The sequence below is a fragment of the Narcine bancroftii genome, chromosome 5 (genome assembly GCF_036971445.1).
Source record: "Narcine bancroftii isolate sNarBan1 chromosome 5, sNarBan1.hap1, whole genome shotgun sequence".
NCBI classification, from domain to species: domain Eukaryota; kingdom Metazoa; phylum Chordata; class Chondrichthyes; order Torpediniformes; family Narcinidae; genus Narcine; species Narcine bancroftii.
The window spans coordinates 26,286,645-26,312,528 of record NC_091473.1 but is presented as its reverse complement, the minus strand read 5'-3'; the positions used below and the strand labels follow the sequence as shown (position 1 = coordinate 26,312,528).

The following is a 25,884-nucleotide window of genomic DNA, read 5'->3' as shown; positions in this document are numbered from 1 at the left end:
ATACAACAATTTTTACACTTCTTTTCCATTCAAAGGATGGGTTCACAGAACCTGGTTTTAAACTGGAATGATCTAAGAACAACTCTACTGCTTGGAAATCTCAACAAGTTCCACATCCATTGTTGGGAGTTCATGGAGATATCAGTGACACAGTGCATCCAGGAAATAGCTGGAAGAGCTCATTTATTACGTTCAAGACTTCAGAGTCTTCACTGGCATCCTGAAACACGCTATTACAAGAGCAGAATTGCTTGCAAAACCCAGATTGACATATTTTGGATCTTGTGTTCAAATAATTGCTACAAGTATATGGCCCAAAATGCCAACATAGTTCTCTTTATTTCAGAGCATGCATGGGAACCTATTTTTGAAACCAGCAGGGCTTTCTGCAAGAGAAATAGATTATAATCAGGCAGATTCTCAGTGATACAATGTTTTTTTAATCATTTTCAGCTGTCATAAAAGTCTTTCAGATGATTTTAATAGTACACTCTACAAAAATGAGGCACAATTTCTCAGCATTTTTCAGTTATCAATTGTCATTGTTGCCTGATATTAAGGATATTTCTCCCATTAATCCCTCATCCACTTTAAAACATTTCAAATCTATTTAAAAAAAAACAGATTTGACGGATATACAGGGCCCTCCATTAATGTTTGGGACAAAGACACTTTTTTCCTTTTTTTTGCCCCTGTGCTCCACAGTTTTAAATTTGTAATCAAACAATTCACATGTGATTCACTGTTCCCTCTAAGCTGTGCGCGTGTGTGCTCACACACTCATTTTGCAACCAGTTGGCAAAGGAAATTAATGAGCGACAAAAGGGTAGTTACCTAAAATAATGTAGCAATAATAATTATACTTATTGAAAATGACCTTTGAGCTAACAGTTTCTGTTAACCAGTCAGACAACAAACTGAACAAAGTAGATGAGAAATCTTAACTAAATGCATTACTTCATAGAATGCTTGTTTTGTATTAAAACATGCCAATACAGTTTTATTGGTCATGAGAGATAGGCTGTGCCATTATCTTGAAACAATTTCATGTTTACATTTGCACTCTTCAGTGTGCACATATTTTTGTCACAGGAAAAAAATTGCACAAGATTTTTGTGCACACTGACTACTAAAAATTAGAGGGAACATTGATGTGATTAAAGTACACATTCTGGATTTTATTCAAAGTTAGTTTATGCATTTTGGTTTTATCATGTGGAAATTATATCACTTTTTACACATTGTCCGCTCATTTTATGTCAGCATAATATTTGGGATATGACAATGGTATGTACCTTTAAGTAGTTGAGTTTAATACTTTGTGGCATATCCCTTGCATGTAATGCTGTTTGCAGCCTGTGATTCATAGACTTCTCCAGGAGATGAGTATCTTTTATGATGATGTTCTGCCAGGCCTCTAATGCAGTTGTCTTCAGCTTCTACTTGTTTCAGAGGCTTGTCCCCTTAGGTTTTCACTTCAGTATAGGGAAGGCATGGTCAATTAGATTGCAATCAGGTGACTGACTTGCCCATTCAAGAATTTTACAGTTTTTAGTTTTGAAAAACTCCTTTGTTGCTTTAGCAATACGTTTGGGATCATTGTCTTGCTGTAGGATGAAGCACTGTCCAATGAGTTTGGAACCACTTACTTGAGCAGGCAAGATGTTTCTATACACCTCAGAATTCATTTTGCTACAGCCATCAGCTGTTACATCATCAATTAAGGTAGTACACCAGGATCTGTGGCAGTCATACATGCCACAACCCTCCCAATCACCATGTTTCACAGATAAGGTGGTATACATTGGATTTTGGACTGTTCCTTCAGGCCTCCACACTTTGCTCTTGCCATCACTCTGATACTGGTTAACCTTGGTCTCATCTGTCCACAAAACCTTTTCCCAGAAAACTGAAGGCTTTTTTTAACTACTTCTTGGCAAACAATAATCTGGCCATCCTGTTTCTATGGCTATTTAATGGTTTGCATCTTGTAGCATTTACTCTATTTATGATCATGTCATCTATGGACGGTAGTCATTAACATCTCCACACCTGCCTCCTGATGAGTGTTTTTGATCTGTGTGATAGGGATTTGAAGATTTTTCTTCATTATGATGAGAATTCTTCTGTCATCAGTAATGGAGGTCTTCCTTGGCCGACCAGTCACTTTGCGATTATTGATCTCACCAGTATGCTTTTATTTTCTTAATCAGGTTCCAAATAGTTGATTTTGGTAATCCAAAGATTTGGCCTATGTCTCTGACTGTTTTCACCCTCATAATGGCTTCTTTGACTTTCAGTGGCACAACTCTGGTCCTCATGTTGAAAAATAGCAATTAGACTCCAAAGGTGTTCAAAAGCTTTGATGCAAACCTAGCTCTCTTATACCTGCACCAATTATGCATTTGAACACACCTATGTACTCACAAACACCTGTGAAGCCAAATGTCCCAAACATTATTATGCCCTGAAATGGGGGGGGGGGGGGCCTTTGCATGATAAGTGCTGCAATTTCTATTTGGTTAAACCAAAATGTACACAAATACCTGTGAATAAAATCTGGAATGTGCACTTTAATCACATGTGAATTGTATGATTACATTTAAAACTATGGAGCACAGGGGCAAATAAAGGAAACAAAAGTTTCTTTGTCCCATATATTATGGAGGGCACTATAGTTCCAGAATTAAATAATAACATTAAAAAGCACAATGCTAATTTTTCTTTCTACAATTTTTTTCACTTGATCATTATAATCTTTATCATCCAAACTGACAAAACACTGTAATAAGATGCTGCAAATGCTCTGCAGACATTTAATTCAGCTGATTTGTAGCACTATTTACCTGAACATCAAATACCATACATCAAATTGGAAATTGTTACCTCACCTGGAAGGATTTTTGGGTGCCTGATTTATAGGAAGGGTGACAATTATGGGACAAATATTGTACCTTTTGTGGTCATGTGGAAATGTACCATGAAAAGTGAACAGTGTTGGTGGAAATGAAAGAGTGAACCCAGGAGGGAAAAGACCCTTTGGAATTCTGAACTGGGTCTGCGGAAGAAATTTCAAGCAGAGATATTGACACTGACACCATTGGCAAACAGCCCATTTTGGTGTGGTGCCTGAACCTGGCTGGTTATGTTCAGTGAGACATGTTGTTTGGAAATTAATTTGTCGCCTTGATTGGAGTCAAAGACGCTAACAGTGCATTAATTCCTTTCATTCTCTATTGTGTTTATTATGATGTAGTTTCTGCTTCTTTAAAGACAGCAAATATAGATTGCAGAAAATCTCAATTTAGTCCCAAAAGATGCCTCAAAGATGATGTCTTTGTTCCTTGGTATGGAACAATAACCATTAGATACTTAATTTCTATTGCAAAAGCATTTTCTTTTTCAATGAATTGGCACTGACATGGCATGAATAACTTGCTTCCCTTCAGATCCTCAGAGCTTCTGGATACCATCAAAGCCAAAGCTCAGCAGAACAGTTAGCAGGATGAAAAACAAACTTTATGAAGTGATCAGAGATAACATGACAAAGTTCTTTTGATCATTCTTGATTCTTGACCAAAAAAATTCAAACATTTATACATTTGTTAACCTCTCAAAATTCTGACATTTTTTGGATGCTTTAAGAATCTGGGCATCCTATTTGTATCATGTAATTCTATCCTATTCTTGTGAAAATATTTTATTTTGCAATATTGAGTGAGGAATATTGGCGAATGCACCTGGAAGGATGTTCCTGTTTTTCATTTAAACTCACACAATAGGATTGTTTACATCTACCCAAGTGAGCCAGAGTGTCTGTTTAATATTTCAACCAAGACAGCTCTCCTCCCTCACATCACTGAAAGTGCAGTACTCCATCTGAACTGACCTAGAAATGCTAACCCAGATTTACAGTCTATGGAATAAGCATGCTGATGAAAAAAAGTCAACAGACCTCATAATTTGAATGCATTTCATTAAAGACTGATGGACCTGACACAATATTAGCATCAAAAAGGAAATTAATCAATATGCATGGTTTATATGGAGGCAATACTTCTGGCTAAGTTCAGAGCATTGTCATTGAAAAGAAAAGGAGCCATGAATGATTTTGTACAAGATGAAAGAGTAACTCGATTGATGAAAGATAGAGTAGTTCTCAGTTCTAATCCTTATTTTTCACCATTTAGATTGCAGGTTTACTTTTGAGAATCAAATGGGCAATATCAAAATGTATGGAGTGATACCACGAGGTGACGTTGTACACAATGAAGAAAACTACATACAAATACAGAAGACTTCAATTATCTTAAGAGAATGAGCAACAAATTGGCAAATGTATTTCAAGGATCATCTGAATGTTGGAATAATGAGGGCAGCTACTTCTTGGGAAAAAAAAAGCCGAATATACATCAGGTTGTATAGATTCACAGACATCCTATAACAATATTTGGAATCTAAACTCCTAAAATCAGTGTTGCTTTTTTTTCTGCTGGATATGATTCCGTCTATTTGATGTTTCTGCTTCATTTATACCAGGGTCCTGAATGCCAAAATCAGTCCAGAGTCTCTTGACTTTTGAATGCCAAAATCAGTCCAGAGTCTCTTGACTTTTGAATGCCAAAATCAGTCCAGAGTCTCTTGACTTTTGAATGCCAAAATCAGTCCAGAGTCTCTTGACTTTTGAATGCCAAAATCAGTCCAGAGTCTCTTGACTTTTGAATGCCAAAATCAGTCCAGAGTCTCTTGACTTTTGAATGCCAAAATCAGTCCAGAGTCTCTTGACTTTTGAATGCCAAAATCAGTCCAGAGTCTCTTGACTTTTGAATGCCAAAATCAGTCCAGAGTCTCTTGACTTTTGAATGCCAAAATCAGTCCAGAGTCTCTTGACTTTTGAATGCCAAAATCAGTCCAGAGTCTCTTGACTTTTGAATGCCAAAATCAGTCCAGAGTCTCTTGACTTTTGAATGCCAAAATCAGTCCAGAGTCTCTTGACTTTTGAATGCCAAAATCAGTCCAGAGTCTCTTGACTTTTGAATGCCAAAATCAGTCCAGAGTCTCTTGACTTTTGAATGCCAAAATCAGTCCAGAGTCTCTTGACTTTTGAATGCCAAAATCAGTCCAGAGTCTCTTGACTTTTGAATGCCAAAATCAGTCCAGAGTCTCTTGACTTTTGAATGCCAAAATCAGTCCAGAGTCTCTTGACTTTTGAATGCCAAAATCAGTCCAGAGTCTCTTGACTTTTGAATGCCAAAATCAGTCCAGAGTCTCTTGACTTTCAGAGCAGTTCCTCTCACCTCATCTCTATGATTTTTATTTGTCCCATATTTTGACATTTAGAGATAAAAGATTTGAGCAAGACCCAACTTGTGAGTCAGTACTGCAAGGTGTGGACAATGCATTCCATCACTTTACAGATCCATTGAAATTAACAGCAACCTCTTGAGTTCCACTTCGAGAGAAGTGTGCTGTTATAATACAAGTCAATCAAAGTTTCTCATCCACATTTTAATCTGCCAAGCATTTATGGTGACCAAGCAATTATAATAAATCTATATATATTTGGTTTCATTGTTAAAACAGACACAAGGTGCACAAGATCAGAACAAATCTAGTTTTTTTTTCCAGATTGAACTCTTCTCCCTGCTTAGGTTCTGCAATAACTCTAATGTTGGTGATTAGCTAGCATATGCTCCTTCAGTAATGATAAAAGTACAAGTCTCCAACTCAATGCTCACTTCAACCTTTGTGTGAAAGTGAGTATATTTTTTTTCTCTCTGAAAAAGGTCATTGAGCACAATGAGTTTTGCAGGTTTTTAAAGAAGACATTGCACTTTGGTAATGTGGTCATTGCAATCACACATGCAAGGATGATTCCTCTGAGAAATAAAGAGTTAAGGCCAGAGAAGTGATGTAAGCTTGGCCAGAGCCAATAAAATAGTCCAGATGGAGTTTGTTGGATCAAAACCATACTGCTATGTGCAATGTGGGTCTGAGACAGAAGGAAATAATTATTGCAGATATAGATATTTTTTTGTTCCTCTTTCTTCTTCATCTATTATCAAGACCTGTCATAGTGAAATTGCTAAAGAGGATCTATCCTTTCAATATTTACTTAGATGGATGAAGGCATTTAATTTTAAAAGCTTAAAAGGGTATACTCAAAAAAAAATCAAGCCAATACAAATAGAACTAATTTGACAACTCTTCAATGAGACACCACTGTCATAATTGGTCAAATACATTCTCCTTAAACCTTTGGATTATGATTTTGTTTAATTTACAGAACTCCAACTAATGAAACTCCATAACATAATATTTAATTCCAAATATGAAAAAAGAACAAAGTTATTAAAATTGAGTAATTGATGGACATAATGTACATTTATTATCTATTTCACCTCAGATTTATAACAGATCAGAATGGCACAGAGATTTTTGGAATCACACTACAATCATTGAATAATTTCCTCATCATGGTGTGAGTTTGCATGGCTCATCTACTTTATTTTCCAATTTTTATTCATAAACGTTTGAATGCTGAATGAAAATTTCATTGAAAAATGGTTGAGACCTTGTACCTGAGAAAGAGTCATAACTATGATCTGGTGGGAGATTAACAACTTGAGGCTAAATGTGGACAAGATGAAGGAGATGATCATGGACTTCAGGAGGATCAGGATCGACTACCCTGCACTTCACATCAATAACTCAGTAGTGGAGAGAGAAGAGACCATCAAATTCCTTGAAGTCCACTTAACAAATGAGCTCTTGTGGACACACATCTCCTCACTTGTCAGGAATGTTCAACAGTGAATGCACTTCCTGAGAAGACTGAAGCAGGCAAGACCACAGTTCACCATTATGTTAACTTTCTACAGGAGCTCTTTTGAGAATGTCTTGGCCAGCTGCATAAGAGTGTGGTATGGTTGCTGTAGAGAATTGGACAGGAGGTCAGTCCATAGGACTCTTACAGAGAGGATGACTGGGGTTTCCCTTTCTCCACCCCAAACACCCTTGCCACCACTGACATGATCTACCAGGATAGTAGTCTGAAGAGGGGATGCAGAATCATTGAGGACTCCTAGCACCTCGCACACGCATCTTCCAACTACTCCCATAGGGAAAGAGATAGAGGAGGATCAGAGCCAGCACAACCAAGCTAAGGAACAGTTTCTTCTTGTAGACACTAAGAATGCTGAATGAGGCAAGGAACTGCTCACACTAACCATCAGAGACTCTAATCTTTACTAAACAATATTTATTTATTTGTGTCTATGTATATTTGTCCTATGTATGAATTGTGTGCCTGCATGCATTACCCTGACGATCAAAGAATGCTGTTTGGTCAGGTTGTATTTGTGCAATCAGATGATAATAAACAATTTATTCATGAAAAATAAAAGACAATTCAAAAATCTATACCACAATATTTAATAAAGCAACATTTTAAACAAGGCCAGGGAACAAAACCAAACCATTTTAGTGCAGAAGAAGTTGCAGTTTTCAGGGGACAACATCTCCACTGCATCTTAATTTAAGCACATTTAACATTTCACATTCGTGGGAAAGACAGGAGAAACAGTTTGTATCTGGAATTATCAGGCATGACTTCACTTGTCATTCCCATGTGCTGGAAAGGAAAATTGAGGCATGTGTTCAAAATTAAATCACTTAGAACTATAATCTATTGTACATAACCTTTTCATGGTGCTCATAGTTATTCAATTCAATATTTCTCATTAATCTTTATCAGGAGATCTACATAGAAAGTAGCTCAAGATTTATGTTGAGCAAAAGGTGAGACTTCATGGCACAGTACGAATTATGAATAGAAAAACAGAACACAAAATGGTCAGAGGATGCAAACATCTGGAATGAAAATAGATGTTTAAAAGTTATAGTCTGCACAAGAATATTGAAGTTACTTGTTACCAAAAATGCAAGTCAACTCCTCCTTTTACAAAACTCAGTGTTCAATTCTGTAAATGTTTTCTGTGCTATTCACGGATGGGGGAGGTTAAACTAGTTTGCAGTAAATGATCTCTGTGCACTGCACAGCAAAATATATTTTTAAAAAGGCAATAGTTGGTTACTAGATGCTGCTCAGCCATTCTATAAAAATCATTGCCCCTGGTCTTGGCATCAAACTTTATTTTCCTGCCCTTCTCGTCAGCCTTGATTTCACCAGAGTCTAAAATCTTTTGCAACATCACAATTTGCTACCTGTGCAAATGTGATGCATTAGTGAATGAAGGCAGCTTGGGGTGCTGTCATGTATATATATATATATATATATATCAGCATGCAAATCAGATGTCACATCAATGACAATCAACACTGATTTGCATCTAAATATGAATAGACAAGGTAGAAATCACATGGGCCACAATTGAAGGTGGAGGAACAAATATGGAGAAATAAGTGTGATCACATTCATGGGCATTTTCAATTTCTCACTGCTGCAGTCAGAGAAAACAGCAACTCGGACATCTGGCTACTGTTCATCAATTACAGCTCACCCTTCAATACTACTATTCCATCAGTGCTGGTTTACAAGCTCCAATCTCTGGCCATTTGCACCTCCCCCCCCCCCCCCCCTTTTGTATTTGGATCCTTGACTTCCTCATCAGAAGCAGGCTGAACCCACTGCTCTTCCCACTCTACACTCATGACTGTGTGGCAAGGCACAATTCAAATGCAATCTTCAAATTTACCAATGACCCAAATATTATTGGCAGAATCATAGATGACAATGAGGAAGAGTACAGGAGGGAGGTTGATCAGCCAGTTGAGTGGTGTCACAACAACAACCTTGCTCTCAATATTACCAAAACCAAGGAGAGGATTGTGGACTACAGGAGGCAATCAGGAGAACTTGAACTAGTCCTCGTTGAGGGATCAGCAATTTGAGAATTTCAAATTCCTGGCTATTAACATCTCTGACGATCTGTCCTGGTGCCTCCATACCAAATGCAATAATGAAGAAGGCTTGCCAGTGGCTATGCTTTATGAGAGTTTGAGGAGATTCGGTATGTCACCAAAAACACTTGAGAACTTCTACAGGTGTACAGTAGAGAGCATTAAATCTGGTTGCATCACTGTCTAGTATTCAATGCTCAAAACAGGAAAAAAAAATACAGAGGGTTATTAACTCAGCATGTGACATCATGGGCACCTATCTTCACTCCACATCTATAAGAGGCAGTGTCTTAAGAAAGCAGCCTCTATCCTCAAGGACCACCCCCCCACCTCCCTACTACCCAGGCACCATGCATTCTTCACTCTGCTACTATCAGGTAAAAGGTACAGGAGCATGAAGACAAGGACTCAATGGCACAAGGACAGCTTCTTCCCCTCTGCCATCAGATTTCTGAATGAACACTTTTTTTTGCACTCTTTTTCTTGCACTATTTTCATTTATTTTGAAATGTGATTCATAGAAATATTTGTACTTTGATGCTACTGCAATTCAATGACTTTCATGACATGTTCATGACAAAAAATTCTGATTTTTGATTCTGACATTCAGCAGTTGTTATTAAACCATGCCACTCTGACTCGGCTAGTCAAGTAACAAGTGGAAAGGGAGAAATATAATTTGTGTTTGAGATCTTGTGATGATCTTTCATCAGAACTGTGAAAAATTGAAGATAAGTAATGATTTAATTTTCACAGTACATAGACACATCTCGGAATGAATGGCGCATGTGAAGTGAAATACAAAACTCTGCAGATGGTGTGATTGTAGAAGAAATACAGAATTGCTGGACGAATCCAGCAGGTCCCGAAACATGGGTTGTATATCTTTACCTCCTCTGGATGCTGCGAGACCTGCTGAGTTCCTCCAGCATTTCTGTGGTACCGGTTTTGGCTGGGTTCCTGAACATGTGTTAAATGGATCTGATTAGCCTGGAAGAGATAATAAATAGAACAAGATGAATTGGGGAGAAAGAGAGAAATTAAGTGCAGGAACTCTTGTTCCTCCCAAGTCTAACCTCATTCATTACCTACTACTTGCAACTTCTCCAGGCAAGGTAACCTGCAAATTCTTAATTCTTCACCTCGATCTGTCAACCAGCATGACCTACCTCATTTATTCTCTTTTTGGTCATCACCTGATCGCTGTTTCTGCCCTTTTGTTTTCTTCTCTCTCCCCCTCCCCAATATCTTATCTACACATAATTTTATTTCTCCTCATTTCGAGGAAAGGCTGTCAAACTGAAACTTGAACTTTGTTTCTCTCTCTTAAGGAGCTTCCTGGCCTATTTAATGGGGTCAACGGTCTGTACTTCAGATTTTCATCATCTGCATGTTTTGCTGGAAAACCTTCTGACTGGCATTCATCATAAACTCAATTAATAATAATAATAACAATTACAGCACGGAAACAGGCCATTAGGCCCTTCTAGTCCGCACCGAACCAAACACCCCTTTCTAATCCCACCTCCCTGCACAATGCCCATAACCCTCCATCTTCCTCTCATCCATATACCTGTCCAACCTTTTCTTAAATAATACAATTGACTCCGCCGCCACTATTTCTCCCGGAAGATCATTCCACACAGCTACCACTCTCTGAGTAAAGAAGTTCCCCCTCATGTTACCTCTAAACCTCTGCCCCTTAATTCTTAACTCATGTCCTCTTGTTTTAATCTTTCCTCCTCTTAACGGAAATAGTCTATCCACATCCACTCTGTCTATCCCTTTCATAATCTTAAATACTTCTATCAAATCCCCTCTCAACCTTCTACGCTCCAAAGAATAAAGACCCAATCTGTCCAATCTCTCCCCATACTCCAGATGCTTAAACCCAGGCAACATTCTGGTAAACCTTCTCTGCACTCTCTCCACTCTGTTTATATCCTTCCTATAATTAGGCGACCAGAACTGCACACAGAACTCCAAATTAGGCCGCACCAACGTCTTATACAATCTCAACATCACCTCCCAACTCCTATATTCCATGCAATGATTAATAAAGGCCAGCATACTAAAAGCCTTCTTCACCACCCTATTCACGTGAGTTTCTACCTTCAGGGAACGATGTACCGTCACTCCTAAATCTTTCTGCTCTTCTGTATTCCTCAATGCTCTCCCATTTACCACATATGTCCTATTCTGATTCTTCTTACCAAAATGAAGCACCTCACACTTATCAGCATTAAATTCCATCTGCCATTTTTCAGCCCACTTTTCTAAGCAGCCCAAATCCCTCTACAATCCTAGAAAACCTTCTTCATTATCCACTATTCCACCTATCTTAGTATCGTCTGCATATTTACTAATCCAATTCACCACCCCATCATCTAGATCATTAATGTATATAACGAACAACAATGGGCCCAATACAGATCCTTGAGGCACACCACTGGTCACCGGCCTCCAACCTGACAGACAATTATCCACTACCACTCTCTGGCCTCTCCCTTTCAGCCAATGTTCAATCCATTTGACTATCTCAAAATTTATACCTAAAGACTGCACCTTCCTAACTAACCTTCCATGTGGTACCTTATCGAAGGCCTTACTGAAGTCCATATAGACAACATCCACTGCGCTACCCTCATCCACATTCCTAGTCACCTCTTCAAAAAATTCAATCAGATTGGTCAAACATGACCTTCCTCCCACAAATCCATGTTGAGTACTCCTGATCAGACCCTGTCTATCCAGATGTTTATAAGTACTATCTCTAAGAATTTTCTCCATTAATTTACCTACCACAGACGTCAAACTTACAGGCCGATAGTTGCCAGGCTTCCTCCTTGAACCCTTTTTAAATAACGGAACCACATGCGCAATGCGCCAATCCTCCGGCACTATCCCCATATCTAATGACATTCGAAAAATTACCGCCAGAGCCTCTGCTATTTCCTCCTTCACTTCTCTCAATGTCCTGGGGAAGATCCCGTCTGGTCCTGGAGACTTATCCACCTTTATATTCTTCAAAAGCCTTAAAACTACACCTTTTGTAATCTCTATATTCCCCATATTTACCCAATTTGCTTTTTTTATCCCACATCTCCCAATATCCTTCTCCTTAGTGAATACCGAAGAAAAGAAACTGTTCAATATCTCCCCCATTTCTCTAGGTTCCACACACAGTTTTCCACTCTGATTTTCTAAGGGACCAATTTTGTCTCTAGCTTTCCTCTTACCATTAACATATTTGTAGAACTCTTTTGGATTTGTTTTCACCCTGCTTGCCATAGTTTTCTCGTACCTTCTTTTAGCTTTCCTAATTCCTCTCTTAAGATTCCTCTTACATTCAATGTATCTTTCAAACATCTCCTTAACTCCATGCTTCTTATATCTAATGTACGCCTCCCTTTTTCTTCGAACCAAGTTTCCAATATTCCTTGAAAACCACGGCTCTCTCAAACCTTTTGCCCCTCCTTTTAACCTAACAGGAACATAAAGCTTTTGCACTCTCAAAATCTGATCTTTAAAAGACTTCCATCTCTCTACTACATCCTGCCCATAAAACAAATTGTCCCAATGCACACCCTGCAAGTCCTTTCGAGACCAATAATCCTTTTAGGGGCTCGCTATTAAATTTTATTGTGGTCACCAAATGGACGTAACAGTTGTAATGAGAAATAGTACAAATTGGCTGTGCTCAAATTCCATCAAATGTGTCAAAAAGATATCTCATGAGAGCCTCCCTTGGCTCATTTGCTGAATATTTGCAATCAAGAGCACCTGCTTGTCTTGGCAAGTATCAGCTCATGACCAAATACAAATGCTTCTTAAAGCTCAAAGGGAAGCTCGTATCAATTTTTTTCAGGCAAAAATGGTTGTAATTGTTCTCAGCTCCACTGCTGATTTGGCATCATACAGCGAAGAGGGCGATCAGAAAAGGCAACTCTAAAAAAATGTGATCGTTGACAACTGATGCTCACTTGTTGCTTTGGCTCAAAGAGCATTTCAGTATGCTGTGAACTTTTGCCAAAATCAAAAGGGCCAGAACAGAAAGAAATAGGACATAAGCAAAAAACACAATGCTGGAGAAACATAGCAGATCAAACAGTGCCCTTGAAATAACAAAGGTAAAGATACATAACTGATGTTTTGGCCTTGAGCATTTTATCAAGGTATGGAAAAATGTTAGCAGGTGTCCAAATAAATGAGTAGGAGGAAGGTGTGGTCACTAAGGCAGGAGGTAATAGGTGGAGAAGGGAGGGAGGGTCAGCAGCAAACAAGGGGAGGAGGGATGGCTGGGTGAATAGAGAGGGAAGGGGGAAGATTGGAGAGAAGGGCCCAGATGGAAAAATCAGGTGATGTTCTTCTAAATTTATGGATGCATGCTGGGATAGTACATAAGGCCATGGACAGACATGTGAGTATGGGAGTGTGACCCAGAACTGAAATGGGTGGCGACTGGGAGGTTTCTATCACTAGTGCGGATGGAGTGAAGCAAAGTGATCTCCCAGTCTGCGCCCAGTCTCTCAGGTGTAGAAAAGGCCAGGAAGGGAATATTGGATGCAATAAATCAATCCTGTGGATACACAAGTGTTGCTTCACTTGAAAGGCATGTTTGGGTCCCCAGATTGTGGTGAGGGAGGAGGTATGGGTGCAAGTTTTGCACTTCCCACAAGGGAAGGTGCTGGGGAGGCAATTGGTAGGGAGGGATGAGGGCACAAGGGTGTTCATAATATGAACTGAGCACTGTGATTAACAGCCATGAGACAGCACATCCTGATGCCTTCCCAATCATTGTGGGGACTTCAATTAGGACAACCTGAAGAAGTCACTGAAAAAACTACCACCAACATATCACATGCAAGATCAGGGGAACTAAAACTCTCGACAACTGCTACATCACCATGAAGATCGCAAACCGAACAAAAACATGACCGCACTTTGGCAAGTCTGATCACTTGGTTGTACTTCTACTCCCAACACAAGCAGAGATTGAGAACCACAGCACCAGTGGTGAACATGGCAAAGGTATGGTCAAGGGAGGCGGAAGAGCATCTGCAGGACTGCTTTGAATTGGTGGACTGGAACATATTCAAGAATTCATCCATAGACAAATGAGTATACAACAGGTGTCACCGACTTCATGAGTGTGTGCCCACACACAAATACCAACCAGAAGTCCTGGATGAATCAGAGATTCTGCAACAAGCCGAGGGAAAGAACAAGGGCACTTCAGGTGGGGAAATCGAGAACTTTACAGGAAGTCCAGGTACAACTGTGAAAGGCCATCTCTGAAGCAAAGTAGCAATTCCAGAGGAAGGGAGAGACAGAAACAGATACCTGCCAGCTATGGCAGGTAGTGCAGGTCATTACGGCCTACAAAGCAAGCGTGATCACTATAGATGGCTGTGATGCTTCACTACACAATGAGCTGAACACCTTCTATGCCCGCTTTGAGAAGAAGAACCATGCAGTGCTAAAATCCCAGAAAAGACTGAGAACCCTCTGATATCTATCTCTGAGGGTGACATTAGAACATTTTTCAAAAAGGTAAACCTTCGCAAGACTTCAGGTTCTGATGGCGCACCTGGCAGGATACGGGAAATCTGCTCCGACCAACGAGCCGGAGTGCTCACAGATATTTTCAAACTCTCACTGTGGTTGTCAGAGGTTCCCAACAGCATCAAAACGACATCAATCATCCTGGTACCCAAGAAGAGTAGTGTGAGCTGCCTCAACAACTACTGCCCATTAGCACTAACTTCTACTGTGACGAAATGCTTCAAGAGGCTGGTCATGGCCAGAATTAACAAGTACCTAAGCAAAGATCTGGACCTATTGCAATTTGCCTATCATCACAATTGCTCCACGGCAGATGTAATTTTTAAAAACTTTATTATTTAATTCTTTGTATCATTACAGGAAAAGAATGAATAAAACTCTAATCAAATATGCATAGTCAAAAAGGATACAAAAAAAGTACCTTAATATATTTTCTCACCATCCCCCCTCCCATGCAAAAGTAAGGAAAGAAACACCTACCATTTAATTTAGAATAATATTAGCATAGACATGCATTGTTATAAAAAATTACTAATTAAAAGAAATGGATATGATAGAAAAGGTGGACAGAAAATTGTCCATAAAATCCATATATGGTTTCCAAATACTACAAAAAATTTCAACTCGATTCCTTAAACTATACATATTTTTTTCCAAAGATACACAATTTTGCATCTCATTATACAATCTACTTCTCCAACATCTTTCTATGATCTCACGATACATTTCTTTGCAGTTACTATTGCAATACTAATTCTTTTCCTTGGTATTTGTCCAATTTCAATTTTATATCGTTTCCATAAATATTTCCAAGTAAAAATATTCTTGGATCCTTTGGTATCTTTATCTTCATATTGGCCCAAATAATAAACTCAGTTCATTCTAAAACTTTCCCACTTTTTCACAAGACCACACTGAATGCAAAAATGTCCCTATTTCTTGGCAGATGCAATATTGTTGGCTCTCCACTAAGCTCTGGATCACCTCAAAAACAGCAAATCATCCATACAGCTGCTCTTCATCGACGACAGCTTGGCCTTCAATACCAATATTCCCTCAGTACTGGATAAGAAGCTACTGAAGCCCCCTCTACAACTGGATCCTTGATTTTCTCTTCAGAAGACCACAGTTGGCATAAATTGGAAACAATGTCTCTTCCTCACTAATCATCAACACAGCTGCACCCAAAAGATGCATTCTGAGCCCACTGCTCTATTCATCATACATCCACACTGTGTGACCAGGCACAATTTCAATGCTATCTACAAGTTTGCCAATGACACCACAGTTGTCAACAGAATCATAAACAGCAATGGGGAAGCGTACGGGAGGGAGATAGATCAGCTCATTGAATGGTGTAACAACAACAACTTTGCGCTCAACATCAGCGAAACAAGGAGATGACTGTGGATTTCAGGAGGAAAGCAGGGGAACACAACCCAGTCCTCACTGAAAGCTCAGTAGTGGAGAGGGTCAAGAACTTCAAATTCCTGTGTGTCAACATCTCCAAGGATCTGTCCTGCAGTCACCATGTTAATGCAATCACAAAGAATGCTCGCCAGCCACTATACTTTGTAAGGTCTCTGAGAAGTTCCAGAATATCACCGAAGACTCTCGTAAACTTCTACAGTGTACCGTGGAGAGCATTCTGGTTGATTGCATCACTGCCTGGTATGGAAGTGCCAACTCTCAGGACAAGAATAAACTCCAGAGGGTTGTTAACTCAGCCTGTGACATCTCAGGTACCAGGCTTCACTCCATCGAGGACATCGACATGAGGTGGTGTCTTAAAATGCAGCCTCTATCCTCAAAGGCCCCCACCACCCAGGTCATGACCTCTTCACTCTGCTACCATTGGGGAAATGGTACAGGAGTCGAGCACTCAGCAGCACAAGGACAGCTTCTTCCCCACTGCCATCAGATTCCTGAATAATCAATGAACCAAATACACTGCCTTACTTTTCATGCACTATTAATGTTATTATTATATTTTATTATATCGTAATGTCTTAAGATTGTTATAATATGAATGTTTACACTTTGATGCAGCTGCAAACCCCACATTTCATGACTTGTTCATGACAATAAATTCTGATTATGACCCACACTCATTTTTTGGGTTAGGTTCTATGCATGAACTGCCCAGAACATATTATTTATCAAGACTATCTAATCTTCTTTTCCATTTTATCTTTTTGTTACTTAAGAGTGTGGATGAAAAGACGAACCTTGGGTATCAAATCCATACATCCTTCAAGTTCACCGCACAAGTTGATAGGATAGTTAATAAGGCTTATAGGATGCTGGGCTTCATTAATTGGGGGATCAAGTTCAGGAGTAGAGAGCACACTTAGAGTCTCAAGTTCTTTTCTGGTTACCTCATTATAGGAAGGATGTGAAAGTTATGGAGAGGGTACAGAGGAAATTTACAAGGATATTGCCTGGATTGGAAAACAAGCAGAGTTGGAACTTTTCTCTTTGGAGCATGGAAGGATGAGAGGAGACTTAATAGAGGTCTGCAAGATTATGAGAGGCAGAGATAGGGTGGACAGCCAGTACTTGTTTCCCTGGAAAGGAATAGCAAACACCAGAGGACATATGTACAAAGTGAGGGAAGTTTAGGGGAGTCATCGGGACAAGTATTTTTTATATATGCAGAGAGTTGTAGTTGTCTAGAATGCCTTGCCAGGGATGGTGGTGGAGGCTGAAACATTAGGGGCATGTATGAAACTCTTAGACAGGCACATTGATGAAAGAAAAAATAGAGGGTTTTAGGGTAGGATGGGTTTAGTACTTATTTTTAAAAAAGGAATATGGGTTGGCACAATATCGAGGGCCAAATGCCCGTACTGTGCTGAAGTGTTCTATGTTCTATCCTTCTAAACCTTCTCAATTTGCACATATCAAAATATTTGTTTTGTAATCTTGGTCACATTGCAAACATTTCAAATTAAGAATACAAAACCAAACTTATTTGTTGCTATTTGTGACATAAATTAATTTATTTTGTATTTTCAAGTTTAGTTAATTTATCTTCAACTTTTATGGTCTTAATTATGAATGACCTATTATTGTTTTTGATTCTCCGGCCAACTCAATTTAGCCCAACACCTTCTCATTTCTCAGCAAATGTTTAAATGCATCTTTCTTTGAAAACTTTGGCCTGGTGATCAGATTCAAATCTTTACCTCCTATTCCACTTATTCAATTTGTCAAGACATGATCCCAGTCCTTCAGAAGGGCTAAATCTGCAAGGTAAGAGTCCTGAAATAAGTCTAATTGAGTGTTGTTTCAGAGTCTGATGGTAGATAGGTACAACTGTTCCTGAATCTAATGGTATGAATCTTGTGGCACCTTTACTTCCTTCCAGATGGCAGCAGCAAAAACAGAGCATGTCCTGGGTGAATCCTTGAATATTGCTGCTCTTCTATGATGGTGTTTAGATTTTCTTGATAATTTTGCCTGAGAGGTACTGGGCTGTGACCACAAACTTTTTCAGGGCTTTCCATTCAGAAGTATTGGTGCCCCCATACCAGGCAATGATGCAGCTGGTCAGCACTCTTTCCACTACACATCTGGAGAAATTTGTCTATGTTTTCCATGACATGATGGACCTCCACTAACTCCTGAGAAAGTTAAGGTACTGATGTGCTTTCTTCAGGATGAGATTTGTAGGTTGGGTCCAGTGAATGTTTTCCAAGATAGTTACTCCCATCTCTGATCCCCAAATGATTCCTGAATCATACACCTTTAGTTTTCCTTTCCAAAAGGCTGCAATCCTTGATCTCAGTGATATTGGGTGTGAGGTTATTTTTAGTGCACCATTCAGCCAAATGTTCACCCACATGCACTGTTTCCTTTTTATAGAAATATTGACAGTAAACAATTACCCTCCCGACATAGAGTAAATTGACTACCCAATGATCAACAAAATCTAAATCCCTACCTGACTGATTGCGTATGTGTGCCTACGAGTCAATGCTTTCCTAAACTCCTCTTCCTGTGGATAAGTGGAACAACATTGTAGCAATAATGATTGTGAAACATACTTTGGCTTATGACACAGACTCAAGTGACATCGGTCTTTATTTAGATCGACTCCACTGTAAATCCGTCGGTTAGGATCATGCCTTGAATGCTATCATGAAGACACACATAAGAAGATGATTTTTTTTTTGTGTGACAATTGAACTTGAAGAGAGTGTTTCACAATCCCTCCCAATTAATGCAATTAATGGCTTCATAAGTTGAAAAGGGCCATGATCAGTGCTTGGTGCCTCTCACTGCCTGCATTTCTCTTGGAGTCAACACAATCAGAAAGTCATATCCACAGTGCCAAATCTCTGGGTGGATGCAGTTCTTTGAGACTGGGAAGATGTTGAGGAAGAATCTGCTGAAAAAAAAACTTGCCCTGATGCTGATGGAAGGGAGACACTTTTGGGGTTATCAGTTGAAATTAGTGGAGGTGAGTACAATGTTTAAAAGATATTTGGACAGGTACATGGATTGGAAAAAGAGCTGATCTCAGTAATACATGAACAAGTTGGACCAAAGGGGATGTTTTCATGTTTTATAATTCTATGATTCTATAATTCCTTGTTCTCTTTCTCCTTGGCTATGCACTCCCCTAAGTCCTTCCGAGCTCTATTTCGCACCACCTTCAGGATTAGATATCACAAAAGGTACAAAAGCAGGCCATTTGGCCAATCGAGTCTGCTTCATTCAACTTCCCTTTGCTAAAGTGTTCTTGCATCTAGTTCCAAGTTCCAGCCTTGTCCACATATCCCTTGATACCCTGACTAATTAGATATCTATCAATTTCCCCTTTAAATTCCCCCAATGATCCTGCCTCCACAGCTGCATGTGGTAATGAATTCCACAAATCCACAACCCTCTGGCTAAACAAATTTATCATCTGTTGTAAATTGGTACTTTTTAATTCTAAGACTGTGCCCTCTTGTCCTGGAATCACTCAACAGGGGAAACATCATATTTACATCCACTCTGTCAAATCCATTCATTATTCAAATTGTTTTTATAAGATCGCCTTTCATGCTTCTATATTCTAAAGAATAGAGTCCAAGAGCCACTAAGCGTTCCTCATATGTTTTCCTTCTCATTCCTGGAATTATTCTGGTAAACCTCCTCTGTACACTCTCCAACCTTGCTATATCCCTTCTAAGATATAGGGCCCAAAACTACATGCAGTACTCCAAATGAGGTCTCACCAGTGCCCATTAGAGTCTCATCAACACCTCTTTATTCTTATACACAATCCCCTTTGAAATAAATGCCTACATAGCATTCACCCTTTTTACTGCGAATCCAACCCAAGGTTATCCTGCACAAGAGTCCCCAAATCCCTTTGTACTGCTGAGGTTTGAATTTTCTCCCCATCCAAATAATAATCTAACCATTTATTTCCTTTACTAAAATGTACAACCGAACATTTCTGAGCATTATATTGCATCTGCTATTTCCTTGGCCATTCTCCTAAGCTGTCCAAGTCTCTCTGCAAGCTTTCGATTTATTTTACACTTCATACTCTACCACCTATATTGGTGTCATCTGCAAACTTTGGCACAAAACCATTTAATCCACATTTAATATCAGAGGAAAAAGAGTGGTTGGATCAGTTGTCAAAGAACATGGCCTGCCTTTTGTTGTAATCAACTTCCTCCAAATTCCTCCCCAATGCACAGTTCAAACTGATAATAGATATCTATCAATCTGTGATCCAGTAGTTCTGATCAGAAAACAATGATATCATCCATGTATTGGAAGGCTTAAACTTGGGTGTCTCAACTGCATGGGATCAGCATCTCCCTCATGCCCACATTTTTTTTCTTTTCCAATTCTGCATAGTATGTGACAATATCCATAACATTCATGCCTCTGTTATTTAAGGATTGATTGTGTCTTGCTCCTTCAAGTAACCTGTCACCAGTCACTGTCAAGAATTTCATGAGTTTTGGTAAAATGTGGAACACCAGCAATGAGAAAACAAAATTAGCAAGGAATCAAAGATAAATGATCATGTCATTACTGAATTTTACAATAAAATGAAGTAATTCATGAGGAATCAACTAATCAGGAATTAATGGAAAATAGGTCTATAATCATGTTTTAAAATGTGAGTCGAAAAGCTCTGTGAGCTTGTCAGAATAATAATGCACTAGGTGCTTTGCTGAAGAAGTCTAGGTCCTGTTCAAAAGGATAAAAATTTTTGAAAGCAACTGCAAAATAGCATTAAATTGAAGGCAAATCTGGTTCTTGGAAGTCACCATCTCAGAGGATCTTTTCTGGACCCAACACACGACTGGCATCGTGAAGAAAACATGTTAGTGCCTCTACTTAATCAGATGTTTGAAACAGTTTGGTATGACACCAGAAACACTGGCGAATGTCCAAAGGTGTGATGGAAAGTGTACTGTATGGTTGCATCATGGTCAGGTATTGGGTCATCAATACCCCTGAGCATAAAACCTTCCAAAAGGCAAAACCCTCCCCACTATTGAGAACACCCACAGGGAATGCTGCCATCGAGGGGCAGCAGCAATCATCAAAGACCTATATACACCACCCAGCACATGCTTGATTCTTGCTGCTGCCATTAGGACTCACACCACCAGGTTCAGGAACAGCTGCTCAATGATTCCTTCAGACTCCTTAACAACTAACTCAATCAGAGACTGATTTAAAGACTCTTACTTGTGCACTTTACTAACTTTCCTTTTCATTCTCTCTGTATTACAGTTTACATTTCATTATCTGTTTACAGTTCTTTTTTTATATGTTTACACAGTATACAGTTTATTTTTTGCTCTACCAATTAGTTGTAATTCTTGTGTGCCTGCAAGAAAAAAGAATCTCAGGGTTGTATGTGATGGCATGCACGTACTCTGACAATAAATATGAATAGAATTCTTGCAGGGGACAGAATGTGAGGAGTTGGTGGGTTTGTTTCCTGAGATGGCGACAGAGAAATCCAGAAACGGGAGAGTGTTGTCAGAGATGGACCAGGTGTCTTTGATATCAGGGTGGAAATTGGCCACAAAATGAATGAAGTTGACAAACTGATGAGGAAGCCCCGATGTAGTCATCAATTTTTCCAGAGGAAGAGTTGAGGATTCTTACCTACGTGAGCTTTCAGCTTGGATTGTTCCACAAAGCCCACAAACAGGCAGGCGTCACTGAGGACCATGTGGGTACCCATGGCTACTCCTTTGATTTGGAGGAAGTGCGACAAGATAAAGGAGGATTTATTTAAAGTAAGGACGAGTTCTGCCGGGGTGGGGGGTGGTGGTAGAGAGTGACTGGTTGGGTCTCTGGTCCAGAAATAAGCAAAGTGCTTTGAAACCTTCTGTATGTGGGAAATCGAGGTATAAAGGGATTGGTCATCCACCATGAAGATGAAATGGTCCAATTTGAGGAATCTGAAGTCAATGAAGAGATGGAGGGCATGTGAGGTATTGTGGATGTAGGTGGGGAGGGATTGGTCCAGGGGAGAAAATATAGAGTTAAATAAAGTAAGATGAAACTAGTTCGGTGGGACCAGAGCAAGCAGAAACAATGGGTCTATCCGGATGGTTTGGTTTGAGTATCTTGAGTAGAAGATAGAAAGAAAAGCAGGCAGGGATGGGAGACAGTGAGGTTGGCAGCAATAGGAGAGAGAGGGAGGTCTTCTCCACCTCCTGCCTTTGCAGCCGCGCCTCCCCCAACTCTTTTTATTCGGACACCTAACATTTTTCCATGGCTTGATAAAGAGCTCAAGCCTGAAATATTAGTTATATATTTTTACATTGTGTTTTTACTTCAACCAGTGTCTACAGACTTTTGTGTTTTACTTGAGACAAGCTAAATGAAAAAAAACATATTGTTGAGATTCAGGATGAAGACTAGTGGCACGAAAAAGAATCAGCATCCATTGTCATGAACAAGTCACAAAATGTGTTGTTTTGTTGCAGTATCATGGTACAAACATTCATATAATTCACCTAACACAAATAACTAAAAATAGTGCAGGCAGAGTCAAAGTAAAAGCAGTATATTTCATTCATTGATCATTTAAGAATCTGATGGCAGTGGGGAACAAGCTATCCTTGTGCCACTGAGTGCTCATCTTCAGGATCCTGTAGCTTTCTCTCAATGATAGCAGAGTGAAGAGTGGATAACCTGGGTGGTGGGGGTCCTTGAGGATAGAGGCTGCTTTCTTATGACACCGCCTCTTGTAGATGTCCTGAATGGAGTAAAGTCTGGTACCTATGATTTAGGAGGCCCAGTTATCAATCCTCTGGAAATTATTCTCATCTGTGCATCAGCATATTCTTAAACAGCTTCTGAGAGCCAGCTTCATATTTAGCAGAAATTACAAGTGTATAATTGTAATGAAAGAGCATTGAAATTCTGCCTGTTATCTTTGGCAAAGATTCTCTTCAAATCAACACAAGAAAATTGCAAGGGGGCTTGAGATATTTTACATAAAATGTCTAAATACCATTTTAGCTTTGTTGGAACAAGTCCTTTTACAGAGGTGAAATGAGATCAACCACAAATAAATCTATTTTCAGGCTTCTGGGAAAATCTTCATTGTGATGCCAGTACAGATGAGGAGATACAATTTCTGGCAAGTTTCATAATTGCAATCTATCCACACTAATTAACTAAGAAGCCAGCACTTACCACTGCTCTTTTTTAATGGTATTGCAGAGAAGGTGCACATAGATGAGAGGAATGGTTCCTATCAGTGCGGTATTCTGTAATGAAAAAGACGAAAACATGAGATATCTCTTGCTGAGAAAAATATAGCACAGTCTGCTGCGCAAGTGATATTTTGTTTTATGAACCATACATTTTCTAATCAAATCTTTTTCTTTGGCTTGGCTTCGCGGACGAAGATTTATGGAGGGATAAAGTCCACGTCAGCTGCAGGCTCGTTTGTGGCTGACAAGTCCGATGTGGGACAGGCAGACACGGTTGCAAGGGAAAATTGGTTGGTTCGGGTTGGGTTTTTCCTCCTTTGTCTTTTGACAGTGAGGTGGGCTCTGCAGTCTTCTTCAAAGGAGGTTGCTGCCCGCCAAACTGTGAGGCGCCAAGATGCACGGTTTGAGGCGATATCAGCCCACTGGCGGTGGTCAATGTGGCAGGCTTCAAAGGAGGTTGCTGCCCACCTAACTGTGAGGCGCCAAGATGCACGGTTTGAGGCGATATCAGCCCACTGGCGGTGGTCAATGTGGCAGGCACCAAGAGATTTCTTTAGGCAGTCCTTGTACCTCTTCTTTGGTGCACCTCTGTCTCGGTGGCCAGTGGAGAGTTCGCCATATAACACGATCTTGGGAAGGCGATGGTCCTCCATTCTGGAGACGTGACCTACCCAGCGCAGTTTGATCTTCAGCAGCGTGGATTCGATGCTGTCGGCCTCTGCCATCTCGAGTACTTCGATGTAGGAGATGAAGTCGCTCCAATGAATGTTGAGGATGGAGCGGAGACAACGCTGGTGGAAGCGTTCTAGGAGCCGTAGGTGATGCCGGTAAAGGACCCATGATTCAGAGCCGAACAGGAGTGTGGGTATGTCAACGGCTCTGTATACGCTAATCTTTGTGAGGTTTTTCAGTTGGTTGTGTTTCCAGACTCTTTTGTGTAGTCTTCCAAAGGCGCTATTTGCCTTGGCATGTCTGTTGTCTATCTCGTTGTCGATCCTTGCATCCGATTAAATGGTGCAGCCGAGATAGGTAAACTGGTTGACCGTTTTGAGTTTTGTGTGCCCGATGGAGATGTGCGGAGGCTGGTAGTCATGGTGGGGAGCTGGCTGATGGAGGACCTCAGTTTTCTTCAGGCTGACTTCCAGGCCAAACATTTTGGCAGTTTCCGCAAAACAGGACGTCAAGCGCTGAAGAACTGGCTCTGAATGGGCAACTAAAGCGGCATCGTCTGCAAAGAGTAGTTCACGGACAAGTTGCTCTTGTGTCTTGTACAGCTTGCATAAAGCCACTTGAAATATATCCCCCCCTCTGTTTAATCACAAGAGGGCTCTGTGACAAAAAGCAGCACTGTATAATTCTATTTATCAGGAAATACTTTCAAACAAAGTACAACCGATTGCAATGATGTTCAGATGGGCTGAATATTTATGAAAGGCCATTTTAAATCCAATTAACGGAACCACTAACGAAAGCAGTCTCACAGATTAAGAATGAAAATGTACATTTCTATAACCATTCCAATTCAAAAGGACACACACATTTACTCTGTAATTTCATTTTTGGATCTTGCTGAATTAAACATTTCTGTTTGAAGAATAAAGGCTTATTTTTCACCGACAAAGCTGCAAGTCACAGTTCTTCTCATCAGGAAGCGTTCAACGTGATTGTTAATGGCACCATCACAAGGGATTACTGAATATTCATTTTCAATGTAAAATGGCAAGCAGTTGAAATATTTGTTGCAGATGTGTTAAGATTAAACATGTGATTTGCAATAAATATTACTTTAAACAATGCAATAATGACAGGCTCATTTGGTTATTATCATTGTCAATAGTATAATTTTAATTCTACAATATTACACATTTACAGCACAGAATTTGGCCATAAAGCCCACAGAGCGTTAATCAACGGACAAGGAACCGACTCCACTTTTGTCTCCTTGGTTTGAAGCCTTTTAGTTTACAGCAATTCCAATGTCTCACCATAGACTTTATAATTGCATTCTGTTTCTGTCTCCACCACCAATATTAGCAGTGAATTTTAAGCAGATAACACCATTAAGATTAGAAAATCTAAATTGTGTCTTTCAACTGGTTGTTGGGACTCCTGCAAAGTGAAACATTCTATCAACTACCAAAATTTCAAGAATTTCATCTACCTCAATTAAATTTTCCATTGCTCCGCCTTATTCAAAGAAAACAATTACAGTACATTTCATCTCTGCTCATAAATAAAGTCCACTACTGACAACAATCTCAATTAATTTTCAGCAATCACTCTAACATTGAGAGACATTTTATATAAAACTTACAATTGAAATAAGTATTTAAAAACATTTTTAAATTGAAGAAATAAAAATATTGGAATTAAAAATAAATGACCAAATCCCAAATCTGTTTTCTGCAAACCCAATTGAAACCAAGGGGATTTTGCATCCTGTATCTGGTCGAACCTCACAGAATCCAAATGGTGATCCCCAGATAGATGGGCTCATCCCAAGACTCTATGACCTCTTCTATCTTTCTGTGGTGAGTGTCTTGTGTTACAGTTGAGGAGTTAATTGTAATGTTCACTTTTATCATTCATTAACAGCATGTCTATCCTTGACAAGTTCTTATGAGATGGAGCCTTGGGTTGAGGAGGAACCTGTTCTTTCTATGGATGGCTCCAAAGTGCAAAGATTCAGCTAATT

At 39.6% G+C, this 25,884-nt stretch overlaps 1 protein-coding gene and 1 long non-coding RNA gene across 30 annotated transcripts in view; one reads left to right on the top strand and one right to left on the bottom strand.

Moving 5' to 3' along the window:
• LOC138763210 (uncharacterized) overlaps nucleotides 1-7,599 on the top strand; it is a 139,626-nt gene extending 132,027 nt beyond the window's left edge. Inside the window, exon 6 of one of the 2 annotated variants that reach the window (XR_011357397.1) lies at nucleotides 4,191-7,599. This is a non-coding gene — a long non-coding RNA (uncharacterized lncRNA). The remainder of the gene's footprint in view (nucleotides 1-4,190) is intronic. The other variant, XR_011357398.1, reaches the window with a different exon arrangement.
• The window catches only part of LOC138763207 (contactin-4-like), a 2,221,540-nt gene that overhangs the window by 1,530,264 nt on the left and 665,392 nt on the right, over nucleotides 1-25,884 (bottom strand). For 26 of the 28 annotated variants that reach the window (XR_011357395.1, XR_011357394.1, XR_011357396.1 and 23 more), the window contains one exon: nucleotides 23,170-23,243. The exons of the other annotated variants lie outside the window; for them this stretch is intronic. The gene's annotated coding sequence lies outside the window, so the exon portion shown is untranslated. The remainder of the gene's footprint in view (nucleotides 1-23,169; nucleotides 23,244-25,884) is intronic. 28 annotated transcript variants of the gene reach the window in all.